Source organism: Mastomys coucha, unplaced genomic scaffold, assembly GCF_008632895.1.
Source record: "Mastomys coucha isolate ucsf_1 unplaced genomic scaffold, UCSF_Mcou_1 pScaffold8, whole genome shotgun sequence".
Classification (NCBI taxonomy): domain Eukaryota; kingdom Metazoa; phylum Chordata; class Mammalia; order Rodentia; family Muridae; genus Mastomys; species Mastomys coucha.
In genome coordinates, this window is record NW_022196914.1 from 47,657,949 (window position 1) to 47,672,849 (window position 14,901).

The following is a 14,901-nucleotide window of genomic DNA, read 5'->3' on the forward strand; positions in this document are numbered from 1 at the left end:
CATAATTCTTTTAACTAATCTGAGGTCCTGAGGATTTTTTGTTTGGTTGTTTGTTTGGTTTTTTTTTTTTTTTTTTTGGTTTTGTTTTGTTTTGTTTTGCTTTAAGTGTAAATTGTTCTTTCACAGTCTGGAAAGAATTAATATGGATTTTTGAAGAGAATTGCATTGAAACTTAAAATTGATTTTGGTAAGATGTCCATTTTTACTATGTTAGTCCTACTGATCAATGAGATGGGGACATCTTTATAAACATTGAGGAATATGGTGGGATCCTAGGGAAGATGTTTGCAATGGGTCTGTTTGACAGGCTAGTCTGTTTGTATACAGAAAGACTTCAGGTATTTTTCCCTTCATGACTGATTCCCATGGTCCTCTCAGTGGATGTCTGGTTCCATGTTCCAGAGCAGGTAGAGTTAGACAAGAAGTTGGCTCCAGTCCTACCCTTTTTAATTCTCAGAATCACAGGTTTTGAGCTCATTCAGCATTACTACTTCTGTCTAGGAACACAATCCACTTGACCCACAAGGAAGCAGCCTTCTTTTGTCCCTAGTATTAGTGGTATTCCATTTTCTTTCAACTTAATCTCATATTGGCCATTGGCTTGCTGTATTAAACTCTGGCTTCTAGTATATTTAGGCATTCACAATCCCAAGTTTTTCTTTTTTTTTTAACATTGAAGAAGTACTGGATTTTGTTAAGTGTCTTTTCAGCATCTAATAAGATGAACATGAGATTTTTTTTCTTTCATCGTGTCTATATGGTAGATTATTTTGATGGAATTTTATATATTTAAGCATGCCTCTATCCCTGGAATGAAGTTTACTTGATCAAGGTGGATGTGGTTTTTTGATTTATTTTTGTATTTGATTTGCAAGTCTTTTATTGAGTATTTTTCTATCATGTTCATAAGGAAATTTGGTCTGAAATTCCTTTTTGTTTTTGAGTCTGTGTGCTTTAGGTATAAGGGTGACTGTGGCATCATATAATAAGTTTGGCAATGTTCTTTCTGTTTCTATTTTGTGGAATAATACTGATGCTAGCTCTTCTTTGAAGGTCTAGTGGTTTTGAATTTAAACCATCTGGCCTTGAGCTATTTTGATTGGGAGAATTTAAATGACTGCCTCTGTTTTTTAGGGACGATTGGAATATTTACATACTTTACATGACCTTGATTTAACTTTGTTAAGGGGTCCAGAAAATGATGTATTTTGCTTAGATTTTCAATTTTGTGGAGTATAGGATTTTGAAGTAAGGCTTAATAATTCTTTGGATTTATGCCCTGTTGGTTATTGTGTCTCCCTTTTCAATTCTGATTTTGTTAATTTGGATACAGTCTCTGTCCCTTTTAGTTAGACTGGCTAAAGGTTTGTCTATCTTGCTGATTTTTTTTCAAAGAACCAGCTCTTAGTTTTGTTGATTCTTTTTACTGTTCTCTTTGTTTCTAATAAATTGACTTCATCCTGAGTTTGATTAATTCCCACTGTCTACTCCTCCCAGGTATGTTTCTTTTTATTTCCATATAGCTTTCAGGTATACTTTTAAATTGCTAGTATGATAACTTCTCAATTTTTTTATGAAAGCACTTAGTGCTGTGAACTTTCCTCTTAGCACTACTTTCATTTTATTCCATAAATTTGAGTATGTTGTGTCTTTATTTTCATTGCATTCTAGAAAGTTTCTATATTTGTTTCTATATATCTTCCCTGACCCTGTGATCATTGAGTAGACCCTTATTTTGTTTCAATGTGTTTGAAGGCATTCTGTTGTTTCTGTTGCTGTTGAAATATATCTTTAATCCATAGCTGTCTGACAAGATATAAGGAGTCTTTTCAATCTTGTATCTCTTGAGGCTTGCTTTCTGACCAACTCTTGGACAATTTTGGAGAAGGTTCTCTGAGTTTCTGAAAAGGGAGTATAGTCTTTTGTGTTTGGGTAAAATGTTCTGTTGATTCTATTAGATCCATTTGATTCATTATCTCTGTTAGTTTTATTATTTCTCTGTTTAATTTCTGCTTTGATGACTTATTCATTGATTAGAGTGGACCTTGAAGCCTCCCACTATTTATGTAGGAGGTTTAATGTGTGATTGAAGCTTTAGTTATGCTTCTTTTATGAATGTGAATGCCCTTATATTTGACACATATACTTTCAGAATTGAGATGTCATATTGGTGAACTTTTTTCTTTAATGAGTATGAAATGTCCTTCCGCACTTATATTTATTATTTTTGGTTCAAAATCTATTTTATTAGATATTAGAATGCTACTCCAATTTACTTCTTGAGTCCCTTTGCTTGGGAAACATTTTTCAAACCCGTTGGTCTGTTGTAATATCTACCTTTGTTTTTGAGGTAGGTTTCTTGTATACAGCAGAATGTTTGAGCTGTTTTTCACATCCTTTCTGTCAGTTTGTGCTTTTTATTAGGGAACTGAGCCCATTAATCCTGAATGGTATATATATATATATATATATATATATATATATATATATATGAACAATGGTTGCTAATACCTGTTATTTTAATATAGGTCCTGTTAGGGTATGTGTTTGTGTGCATATGTACATGTATGTGTATGTGTATATGTATATGTGGTATGTGTGTGTGTGTGTGTGTGTGTGTGTGTGTGTTTGCCCTTACCATATTTGTTTTTTTGTTTATTTGGTTGGTTGTTTTGTTTCATGGTATTTTATTAATTTTGAGGTATGGAATTATTGAATCCTTCTGTTTTATTGGATGTAGTTAACTTTATTCGGTTTGAGTTGTCCTTCTACTATTTTCTGTAGGGCTAGATTTGTGGATAGTTAATGTTTTATTTCCATTTTGTGTTGAATACCTTGTTTGCTCAATCTATGCTCATTAAGAATATTTCTGGTTATAGTAGTCTAGGTAACCATTTCTCATTTCTTAGAGGCTATAAAACATCTCTCCAGGTTCTTTTAGTTTCTAATGTCTCCACTGAGAAGCCAGGTATATTTCTGATAGGTCTGCCTTTGTGTTTATGCATTTATTTACTTCCCAAATGCTTCCTCTTCTTGGTTTCCCTTCATTGGGTTCTTCCCCCATTCCTTCCTCTCCTTCACCTATGAAAAGGTAGGCCCCAAGTTATCACCTTTACATGGAACATCACGTCTCCACAGTATTAGATACATCCTCTTCCACTGAGGCCAAATGTTGCAACACTCTCTTATATATGTGCTTGGGGCCTCAGACTAGTCAATGTATGCTCTTGCTCGTTTAAACAGACAGAAGAAGTTTGAAATGACCCCATGCATCTTATCAGATAATCTTGGATAAATGCTGAACTTAAACAACAACAAAAATGATAGAAAGCCTACAAACTAATTTAAACTGAACAACTCTCTAGTCAATGATGACTGGGTCAGGGCAGAAATCAAGATAGAAATTAAAGACTTTCTATAATTCAATAAAAATGAGAGTACTACATTCTCAAACTTATGAGACACTGGGAAAGCAACACTAACAAGAAAGTTCATAGCACTAAATGCCCTCATTAAGAAATTGGTAAGTTCTCATACTAAGGAATGTAAAGTACACCTGAAGACTGCAGGAAAAAAAGTTAGGCAAACACACCCAGGAGGACTAGATGGCAGGAAATAAGCAAACTCTAGCTGAAGTCAACAAATTAGAAACAAAGAGAGCAATACAAAGAATAAATGAAACCATGGGTTAGTTCTTTGAGGAAATCAACAAGATAGACAAATCTTTAGTCAAACCAAATAAAAGGCAGAGAGACAGTATTCAAATTAACAAACTCATAAATGAAATTGGAGACATAATAACAGATACAGAGGAAAATATTACTAGGTCTTTCTTCAAAAACCTGTACTCCATAGAATTGGAAAATCTAAATGAAATGAATGGTTTTCTACACACTTACCAATTACACAAGCTAAATCAAGATCAAGTATAGCACCTGCCTTTGTATTTTACTTTACATTTATCCCTTGTAGCTTTTAATTTCTATGTTCTTTAGATTTAATTTCTTGATTCCTATGTAGCAGAAGGATTTTCTTTTCTGGTCCAATATTACTATTCATCTTTAAGTTTCTTGTATAGGGATCTCTTTCTTTAGGTCAAGGAAAATTTTTCTATGATTTTGTTGAAAATATATTATGGTTCTTTGGTACTAGGACTCTCCCCTAATTCCTACTATTCTTTTATTAGTTTTTTTCATAGGCTCCCAGATTTCTTGCATGTTATGTATAAGGAACATTTTATATTTGCCACTTTCATTGATTGATATATTAATTACTTCTTTGTGTCTTCTATACTTGATATTTACTCTTCCATCTCTTGTATTTTGTATACCTGTTTGGTTGTATTTTCCTGTATTTCTTTGGGTGATTTATTCCTTTGCTGTTTAAAGGCATCTATCATCTCTATAATGTTGAATTAAAGGTACTTTTTTGTGTGTTAAGCTACCCAAGACTTACTCTAGTAGGATAGTTTTGCTTTAAAGTTTCCACATTACTCTAGTTATTGTTTGTTGACCTATGCCAGGCTTTAGCCAACCAGTTGCCACTAGATGTTCCTGGTATAGCAAGTATTTGGAAGGCCACCCTAATCTGGATTTTTCCCACACAACAGGCCTCTACTGGGCAGCACTGGACTGGATGATCTTGATATAGCATTTGTGGATGTTATTTGTGCAGTGTGCCTGTTAGAGGCTGGTGGAGCAATGGTTAGGCAATGGTGCTTGGGGGATAGTATGTAGCTAACTCAGAATAGTTGGATGTGCTGTTTCAGATAGGAATGGAAATTTGGGAGCAGGGGTCTAATCTGGATGTTGCTTGTTTGGTTTGTCAGAAATGTTGTGAAATGGATGGAAGGAGAGGTAACAGGGAACTGGGAGTAATAAAGAGAGGGTAAATATTGCATGAAAAATATATTTTCAACAGAAAATGAAAATAAAATATAGGAAAAGAGAATGAAAAGAGAGTAGTGAATATAAATTCAGCTAGAAAAACAGTGTATAATTGATATATTTGATACCAAATTGCTAAGAATCAATCAAAGTTCAGGTAATAAGATGCCAGAGAAAAGAAAGCATCCTAAGGTTTTATTGTATTTTAAGTTAGAAAAGTATCTCTGTAGTGCTAACAGAGGCTTGGGCCATTGGTACTTGAGACCTGTAAAGATTGCTGCTAGAAACACCTAAACTTCTGGGTATTTAGGAACCTCATGATATGGCCAGATTTCTGAGATTCAGTGGTTGTTGAGAATTCTAGAGAGAGTCCATTGTTGGAATAAGTATGTACCTGGAAAATCATTACAAAACAAAAACCAAATAATCAAAGAAAACAAAACAAACAATGAAACTAACTAATTTGGAGATATTTGATACCAAGCAAAGAATGATGGGTCTGTGAGAGGCTGGAGACTATAAGATAACTGTTTTTCTCTCCCTGTCTCCCCTATCTTTCTTTCTTAAATAGTTGCTTTAGTAAGACAAGGAAAGGAGGGCACAATGTTATTCAGAAAATTGAGTGAAGAAACAACATTAAATTTTACTTATGGAAAGTACAGAGCTAGAGTAGGTAGTGTAGATTAATGAAAAGAGGTATTTATTCAAATAAAGACACTGATTAAATCTTCCCTAAAGAATTCTAGATATTACAAATATTGTCAATCTTTAACTGAGGCAATATACCAGGCAAAGGTCAGTCTTATGAGAAGAAGAATGCCATCGTCTGATGCCAGGGATGTGAATCTTTCCCTATTACTCTGGTATAGGGAACCTGAAGAAACACACTTTCAACTTCCCGGGAATCAGCAGTTCCCACTTTTTGAGGCCACTAAATGCAGTTGTAAAGATTCTTAAGATTTGCTAAGAATAAAGCATCAAAAAGAACATGCTGACCCTTAAATAGCTGCCTCAAATACATGTGTTAAGCAGGTGAAACATTTTTCTTATATTTATTAGCATATAATATTTTGCTAGTTTTCATTTGGACTTTCCTGTCATACAGATAAACAAACCAAATCAGGATCCTGAAGTTAAGAAAAAAAAATTACCTTAAGTATTAGTTCTTGCCCTTTCTCTATTCCATTTATGTTTTTTACTAACCCCTTCTACTCTTTAAAAAGCAAGACCACTTTTCATGAAAGTCCAAAAATACTTTCCTAGGAAAAAAATGCTTGCAGTTTCATCGTTGTGTTACTTAATAAGCTTCTTTGTTAATTTTGAGTCATGAATACCACTCATAGCAGGGGCAACAACAGCTGGTGATCATGTTTCTGCTGCTGCAATGGGTTCTCTGGCTCTGCCTGCCCCTGCTCTAATCATGTAGAACTGTGGGTGAATGTTAATTAACAGATTGATGAATACATCAAAAGATGTTAAACCTGGGGTCACCAGAGGCAGTGTTTACTCCCACATGAGTTCATTTTCTCCTGAAATGAAACATAAAATGTAAAATAAATCTAGCTAAAATTACAGTTCTATGTTATTTCTCTATTTCAGTGTGATAAATTCAATTTTTAAAAGGTTATATTAAATGCATTGGTATGGTTTGATATTTTAAAAGGTCAATGTGGTAGCTTTGAATACTCTTCATAGCATCAAATAAAAGATGATTATTTATTACTTCTGTTTAGAAATTTTAAGAGGAAATAAAAACAACAAAATTGCCTTCAAAATTATACATGCACAGTATTAAAAATTTTCATTTATTATTCTGAAAATTGAATGTAGAGTTGTCCTTGATGTGAAACCCAGAAACACTGATTTACACAGTAAGTATGTACATAGTATTTTCCTAAGAATTTCAACAGTTAGTAACCCAATCCGTTGTCCCATTATGTTTAAATTTAAACATGACAAATAGAAATGTAATTCATTATCTTCTATGAACCCAGGACATTTAATTTGGGGAAATTCAAAAATACAAGATGAACAACAAAAACTCATAAATTTCAAGAAAATGTTATGATTTACAAAACTGTTTTACTCAATGATACTGAATAATTGCAAGAATAAAAATCATATAACTTCTCTGCATGTAATGACTCACTATTATTTCCCAGAGAATATAACATGTATATTATAAGCTTAGTTCTTAATAAAAAATCAATGTAAAACATTATTTATATTGACTTTTTCTTTTACAAAACTTGCTATTTTGTTATTTTCCAATGCTAAAGCTGCCTACAATACTTTGTAGTGTTAGCTCAATAAATTATACTTTTTAAAAATCTTAGCCATTTTAAAAGTTATATAAAATATAAATTTTTATAATAATTAAATTGTACAAATAAATATTTTCAAATGAGGATTATCTATGGCCACAATTTTGAATATTTCCATTTCTAATTAGATATAGGTCATTTTAATGCCTCTTTTAATACAAGAGAACTTAGTTAGAAACATATCTCATCTTCAACCAAAAAGCAATTTATAAAATAAAATTATTTCCTTGGCTATTATGAAAGTAAAGTGTAATTCACTTAACTAATTTCTTTGGAATCTGACTTTTCATGATTATTGTTGTTCAAACCATTGTGAGGATTAATTATGCAAATGATTAATAACTCTAGCCATAACTCTAATTGACTTCTCAGGAGATAGACTGAGTGTTTTGGAACACTACTGACCTTCCTATTGTATGCATATACTTGGTGATATATAATTGAAAACTGAAGATACTTTTAGGTACAATATACATGTATTAATGTCAAATTACAGTTTACGTGTATTTAATTTATATAAATAATGCTCTACCTGGAAACCATTGCTATGCTTGCAACTTCAAGTCTTCCATAACAGAAATACACTGATAAAACTCAGTATTCTGTTTCTACTCCTTATGTACTAATATTATTGTATCTCTCATTGTGTGTTCTATTCCACTTATTACATGAAGAAAAAAAGGATAGAGGAAAATAAAAATGTAGTATGAGCACTTCTGTATCAATGAATTATTATTCCTGTGCACCTATTTATTCATGTGTTTAAAATGAAGCAAATATTGTAAGTGTAAGAAGACCCAAAATTCAGCTGTGGGATTACAAATTCTAGCTATGACATGCAAATTACATGTATTAAATGTCAACAGTTTGGCTGCCTAAACAAGAGACAAAAAAGTTAACTTCCTATCTAAATAGAAGATTGTCACACAATTCCCACACTATATGAAGAATTACATTCAACCAACTGTAAAATAAACTGTGGAGAGTAGGAGAATAAGCCATCAATAAGAGTGACTCCTCTGATTGGTTATCCAGTACCAAGTGTGAGGATTATATGGGCTAATGTTTGCCTTTCCTATTTAATAAAGGATATTATAATAACTTTTTATTGATCCAAGAGAGATTGATTTGAATCATCTTCTAAAAAGTTATATATTGGGTATCTCTGAATAGACACAGCACACAGCATAATATATATCTATATATATATATATATATATTATACATATTGATATATAATATATACATATATATAATACATATTGATATATAATATATATACATACATACATACATATATATATGTATACATATTTATATGTGTGTGTGTGTCCACCTGTTAGTTTTTTATAAAAAGCTATGAAATTGGGAAGAAAGATGGCTCAGAATTATGGGAAGTAGAATGGATGAGAGAGAAGGCAGAAATGAGATAAATATACATTAAATAACAAATAAAATAAGAAAAATTAATAGGAAGTTTGCCTCTTAATAATTGCAGGTATGAAGTCTTATCCAGCTATATCCTCTAACTTTCCATGACTTCCAGTAGAGGGATTGGGACAACACCCCACCCACAGAAAAATTGACCTACATTTTTGTTTCCTGTCTACAGGATGTGTTGTGGTAAAGATGGTACAGAAATTATGGGAGGGGCCAACCAATGACTGGTCCAGCCTGAGACCCATGCCATAAGAATCCACACAGCACCTAGAGGACCAGAAACCAAAGGCCAGATAGCAGAGAAACCTAGGATAGAAACAATTGCTCCTGGAAAAAATAGAAAAAAAAAAGTCACTGAAATGATTCTCAGATATTCTGTTATACCCTTAAACAGGAGCCTAACCTAATCTTCATCAGAGAGGTTTCATCCAGCAACTGATGGAAGCAAATACAGAGACTCACAGCTAAACTTTAGGTAGAGCTTGAAGAATCCTGCAGAATAGGAGAAAGAAGGATTGTAGGATCAAGAGGGAACAAGGATACCACAAGAAAATCCACAGAATCAGCTCATAGGGGCTCATAAAGACTGAACAGACAGCCAAGAAGCTTGCAAGGGTCTAACTAAAAATCTCTAAATACATGTTATGATTATGTAGCCTGGTCTTCTTGTGGGACTCCTAATACTGGGAACACCTTTTCCTGTTTTGGGGACCCTTTCCCTCCCACTGTGTTTTCTCATGTAAGCTTAATATGAAGGGAAGTGCCTAGTCTTACTGTAACTTGATATGCCATGTTTGGTGGGTTTCTGAGAAGGCCTGCCCTTTTTTGAATAGAAATGGAGGAGGAGTGGTTTGGGGAAAAATGAGAGGTGGAGAGAGCAACTGGGAAGAAAGGAAACTATGGTCAGGTTGAAATGTATAAAAGAAGAAAAAATAAAAACTACTTAAAAATTGACTTTACTCTACTATTTTACAATAAATGTATGTTTCAATTTCCTCTGGATATAAGTGTGTATGTGTTTGTGTGTGTGTGTGTGTGTGTGTGTGTGTGTGTGTGTGCGTGTGTGAATGTGTGTGTATAAATATTTCTTACATTACTGAATGATTACATTGTTACATTGCAGCTATAGGGTTGGGACTTAGGTGTTTAAAATGTGAAAGAAATAACATTCAAAGAGATATGTAATTATGATGTCTTCTCTCTATAATGGCAATTTCTAAGTAAAATAAAAACCTGTATGAAATTTAGCCTAACCTAAACTGAAACAATATAACTGTTTGGTTTTCTTTTCTGTAGTAAGATAGGATTAAGACTTATTTCACCCTAGTCTCTATAGTTTCCATATGATACTTTCAGAAAAAGCTTTATATATTTTTGATATAAAAGATTATCAACAGTCCCTAGAAGCATTCCAGATGTGGCTGCTGTGTCACTATAGTTGGTAGTGCATTAATAGTTGGTAGATCAGAGAAAGGCTATGTCTATGTTTAGTGTTTTGATCTATGAATATCTGAATGATTAACAGCCTAACATTCCATGAGACAAGGGAGCCTGAGATGACCAAAATTCTGGCACTAGGGGACTCAAACAGGATATTAGCCTGATATGATCACCAATTTGGCACAATGCAGGCCCTGATATCTCCTAGGACTGGAAGTAAACCAGAGACTAGAAGAACCCCACCTTGGGAATAAGGGCCCACTGTGGTAGTGAGCCTTAGGCTAATGACCCTTGTATGGGGTTATTCAAGCAAACTGGGCAAGAAGCAAGACTGAAATGACCACCAGACTGACACCATGGGATCTGGATAGGGAGCTACCTGAGACAACCACCAGTCAAGTGCTGTGCAGGCCTGTTGGGATCCAGACAATGTCTGAGATGACTTCTGCCTGGCACTGTAATGCATGAGCCGGGCATAAAACTCTTGAGACTACTCCCAAGATAACCACAGACACTCAGAGACCCTGGATACCTATAAGGGAGCGAATAAGTGGTGGAGAAATAAAAGAAGGATGTGGGTACAATAAAGAGAGACATAACTGGAGTCTGGAGGGTAGTGAGGATCAGCACGATATGAATAGCTGGAGTTGGGGGAGGTAAGGTCCTGGTCTGTGCTGCCACTGGGGGTCATGTCTGGGTGTGTGGCTGTGCAGCAGCAGGGGTACTACCAAAGGCCAAGATGCTGATTGGAAACATGAAGTCTAAGAGCTATGCAGAATTGGTCCCACCCTTCACCTGAGCCTTGTGGAAGAGTGTCCCAAGGGTTATTAGGCCAGGAGAGCTGACCCTGACTGTAGCCAACTGTATAGTAGTTGGTAGAGAAGGCGGAACACATTTAGGGAGTTGTTGGTGAGGAAGCCTCTCAAGGATATGAGCATGAGAGAGGCAGCCCCACCACTTTTTTCCCCATGGCTGGGGGTGGAGTATGGGGGGGGGGTGAGCTGTCCTGAGAGTGTGATTGTAGAAAAACAAGCTTAACAACTTGTCCATCATGCAGTGACATGGGCAAGAAGGCAAGAAAGAGGTCTCTCCAGTCTCACCCTACAGGATGAAATTTAAGAGAGACAGTTTTTCTAACTTGGCTATATCCCTAATTATTGAGATCAAAACCTATTAAGTTTATTAGCATCTTTAAGCACTATGATATATATTTCTAATTTTTTATGCTATCTTAGCTATTTTCTAGCCATAAAACCCAAATTCTTTTCATTTATTCTCTCCTTGGTTGATTCTGCTGTAGCTGTCTCTCTTCGTGGAGAACCAACTCTCTTGGCAACTCCTCCTTCTGTCTGGCCCTGTGACTCCCAAAATGCCTGCCGAGTACCCTACTAATGGTTGTCTCAGGTTATCTTTCTGTCCCTTGTCCTTGTGGCCCATTTCTTCCTGCACCCTCATGCACCTTATGGTGACCTTCTCCTGGCACTTCTGTCTCAGGCCCCTCACTGGGATCAGAAGTTTAGCCATTTACTCTTCTCTACCCAGTCATTGGCAGGTTGGTCTTATATTAACCAATCTTATATAACTGGGGAGAATTCTCTGCATTATATAGATACAAGAGATTCCTCAGTATTTATGGCAATGCTGGTGTCCAGATTGTAATTAGATCTCAGGGCACAAGAATCATCATATGAATAAATACAGCCCAAGACCCCAACATCTCCCCTTGCCACCAATGGCAGGTAAGAGAGCTGGCCCAGAGATCATCAGAGCAGAAAAGCACCATTAGGTAGAAAAGACCCTGCATTTCACAAGAGCAACACAATAGAGCTGGCCCTGGATGTGGGGGTTTCAGGTGAGCTGGCCTCATGAGAGTTAGTGTAATAGAACCGGCACAGACTTTATCTGCTGGGTATGGACTATGAAGAGATGCCTTCCTCCTCTCACTCTGCACTCATCATCCATTGCAGTCAAGATAACTGATCTTGGAGTCATAAGAGTGGGAGAACTAGCCATGTCCCTCATTGGCTGCAACACTTAGGAGCACAGAACCAAATATTGCCTGGGAAGTACTGTAGAGCTGGCCCTGGTATCATAGTTTCTACTAAGCCAAACCTGAGAGCACAAGAGGAAAGTCAGCAGGCTGATTGGCTCAAATGTTTCTGTGGCAGTGATCCAGGGCTTGGGATGAGTTCACCCCCCACATCAACAGTATGACTGTAGGAGTACATGAAGGGGCTAACACTCCAGATCTAAAACTGCAGGATCTCCAGGAAAAGCACAACAATAGTACATGGAGGAGCAAAAGCCAGAGGCCTCTTACCAGACCAAAGAGTCATTGCAATGAATATTTACAAGCAAAGAAGTATTCATAAAAGAGTTTACTGTGTGTCATAGTATGATACTATAGCTTCCACAATGAGACTTTTTGTTCCTCTCTTTTAGGGAAGTTTTCAAAGGTAGAGGGTAGGAGTGAGGGGAGGGGGAGATGAGTGCGTTTAGGGTACACAAGGTGAAATTCAGAAAGGAACAACACAAAGTTTAAAAAACTTTTATTTCATATTGAGCTTTTAAGTAAATGTAGTTCAGTTTATTATTGATATTTGCTATGAATTTAAATTTGAATGTGATTGAAGTATTATAACAAACATAAGACCCTTTTTAATAACTTGAATTTCAGATTGCATATATTAACATTCAGGAGACCTTATATCAACTACAAACTTTATGTGTAGATATGAATATATTTTCTTGAAATTAGATCTGAACAAGGTAATGGTTTATTATAGGAAATGAAAATTTATCCAGTAGTTCACATCTTAGGTCCTCACTACATTCTGAAGAAACTTCTTACAACACCTTTCATATTTATTATCATATACTAAGATATTAGCAAAACCTGTAGAAATCATGGCATATATAATCAGCATATATTTTAATAGACAAAGGAATATATTTGGCCTAAGCAGTTTCGAAAAATTGTCATTAAACTAAAACATTCAAGGACTGTATATGGTTGAAAGTTCTATTTCTGTTCAGATGACGGTAGCTTATATAAACATGTAGTCATACTCACTAGGTTGATACACAGAGCTTATAATAGAAACATATTTTATAAGAACACATATTTTATACAAATTTTTGAAACATTTTGATCATTGTCCACTACTTTTATAGACATTGTAATGATTCTGAGATAAATTAATGAATTAAATCAGATGTTAACAAAGTAAATGTTAACATAAGTACATATGGAAATAGATGAATGCCAACAGCAATTCATTATTTCAGTATAGATTCTTTTTATTTAAAATATATTTTAATATTAATGTTATAATTACAAGTGGAAGTTAATTAGCAAGAAAAATTATCACTTTCCTTTGCTTAAATTCCTTATGTTTTATCTAACTTAGTTAGTACAATGTTTAACCCAAAGAAGTAGCTATTTTTATATTCTAATTTTAAATTAAGTCTTGTGTTTATTCCATATTTCCTAAGAAATTTATGCATGAATCATTTACATAAGCCATTTTACAAAATGAATGTAATTAAGAGAGATTTAATTTTATCATGCAGTTTCTAGTTCTTTGAGGAAAGTGTTACATGAAATATATTTAAAACCTATAAAGTAAATGTGACCATTTATCCTGTTTCAATCGTTTTGCCTCTATTATTGTCATTGAGTGACAAATGGAAATAGCTCAGATTAATATGTATATTTTAATGGACTGCAGAAGAACCAAGGATGTGAGATTATATATGGAAATCAATAGCAATTTCAGAATCACTATTACATATAATCTCCTTGGCAATCGATTTCAATAGCCTGATAGCCAGATCCCTGTCAAGATCTTTCAATATGAAAATCCATTTCCTCACATTTTTTTTGAATTAACTGAAATTAAACAAACAGAAAATTATATCTAAATAAATTTCTTTAGAGTCTAAAAATATGTCCTTACCTCAAATTCATCTATTTTCTTCAGCACGGGAAAGTTATATGAAAGAATTTGAATATAATTTATACTGAAATAATCTCAGAGTAAAATTTGACTTATAAATGAGAAGGAAGACAAAGAAAACAATCACACACATGAATATGAAATTAAAGTATAAGGAGTACAGAACATGAATGAAAAGTTAAGCATTTTCTGACACAGAAGTCATGTAGCTAAATTAATTAAACTTTGACAGAACAATCACTCTAGAAAATCTGTTTATTCAATTTCATGGAATAATTTCCTTATCATTTATCCTCAGAAAGTTGATTATTCTTTAATTCCACTTAGTAAAATTGTAAGTAAATCACTTTTGAATTCCTGAACTGCTATTTAAGAGAAAAATAAATTAATTTTAATCAAGAATGATACTTATCACTGCCCTCTTGTTTTTACAATTGTTTGTGTCGTTACTCAATGCTCTACAGTTTTTTTGTCCGTCACTCTTCTACAGGTTTTCTCATTGTTCTATTTTTAATATCTATTACTGGTATTTTTCTTAAAATATATATAATCTTATACTTTTGGAATAAATTTTCTAAATTGAATATTGAGCTCTCAATATTAAAAAATATTTAGAAAACTTCAATAAATCAAATTTTACAACAAGAAAGTGATAAGCAATTTGGTCTATCTACTTTACTATATGCTATCAAGTATATTATACATATGTTTATGATTTACATTCTTCCATAATAATATGAACTATTTATTATCAATTTAAAAACTTAAATTGCAACTTTGAAAATATACTTTTCCTAATTTAATGGATGAACATTTGTAAATTTGGAGAATCTTGGGTAAATGACTATTGTG

General features: G+C 34.0%; 1 pseudogene; it reads left to right on the forward strand.

The window, feature by feature from the left end:
• The first annotated feature begins 10,043 nt into the window (after window positions 1-10,043).
• On the forward strand, window positions 10,044-10,184 carry LOC116084013 (annotated as a pseudogene).
• Window positions 10,185-14,901: the final 4,717 nt, after the last annotated feature.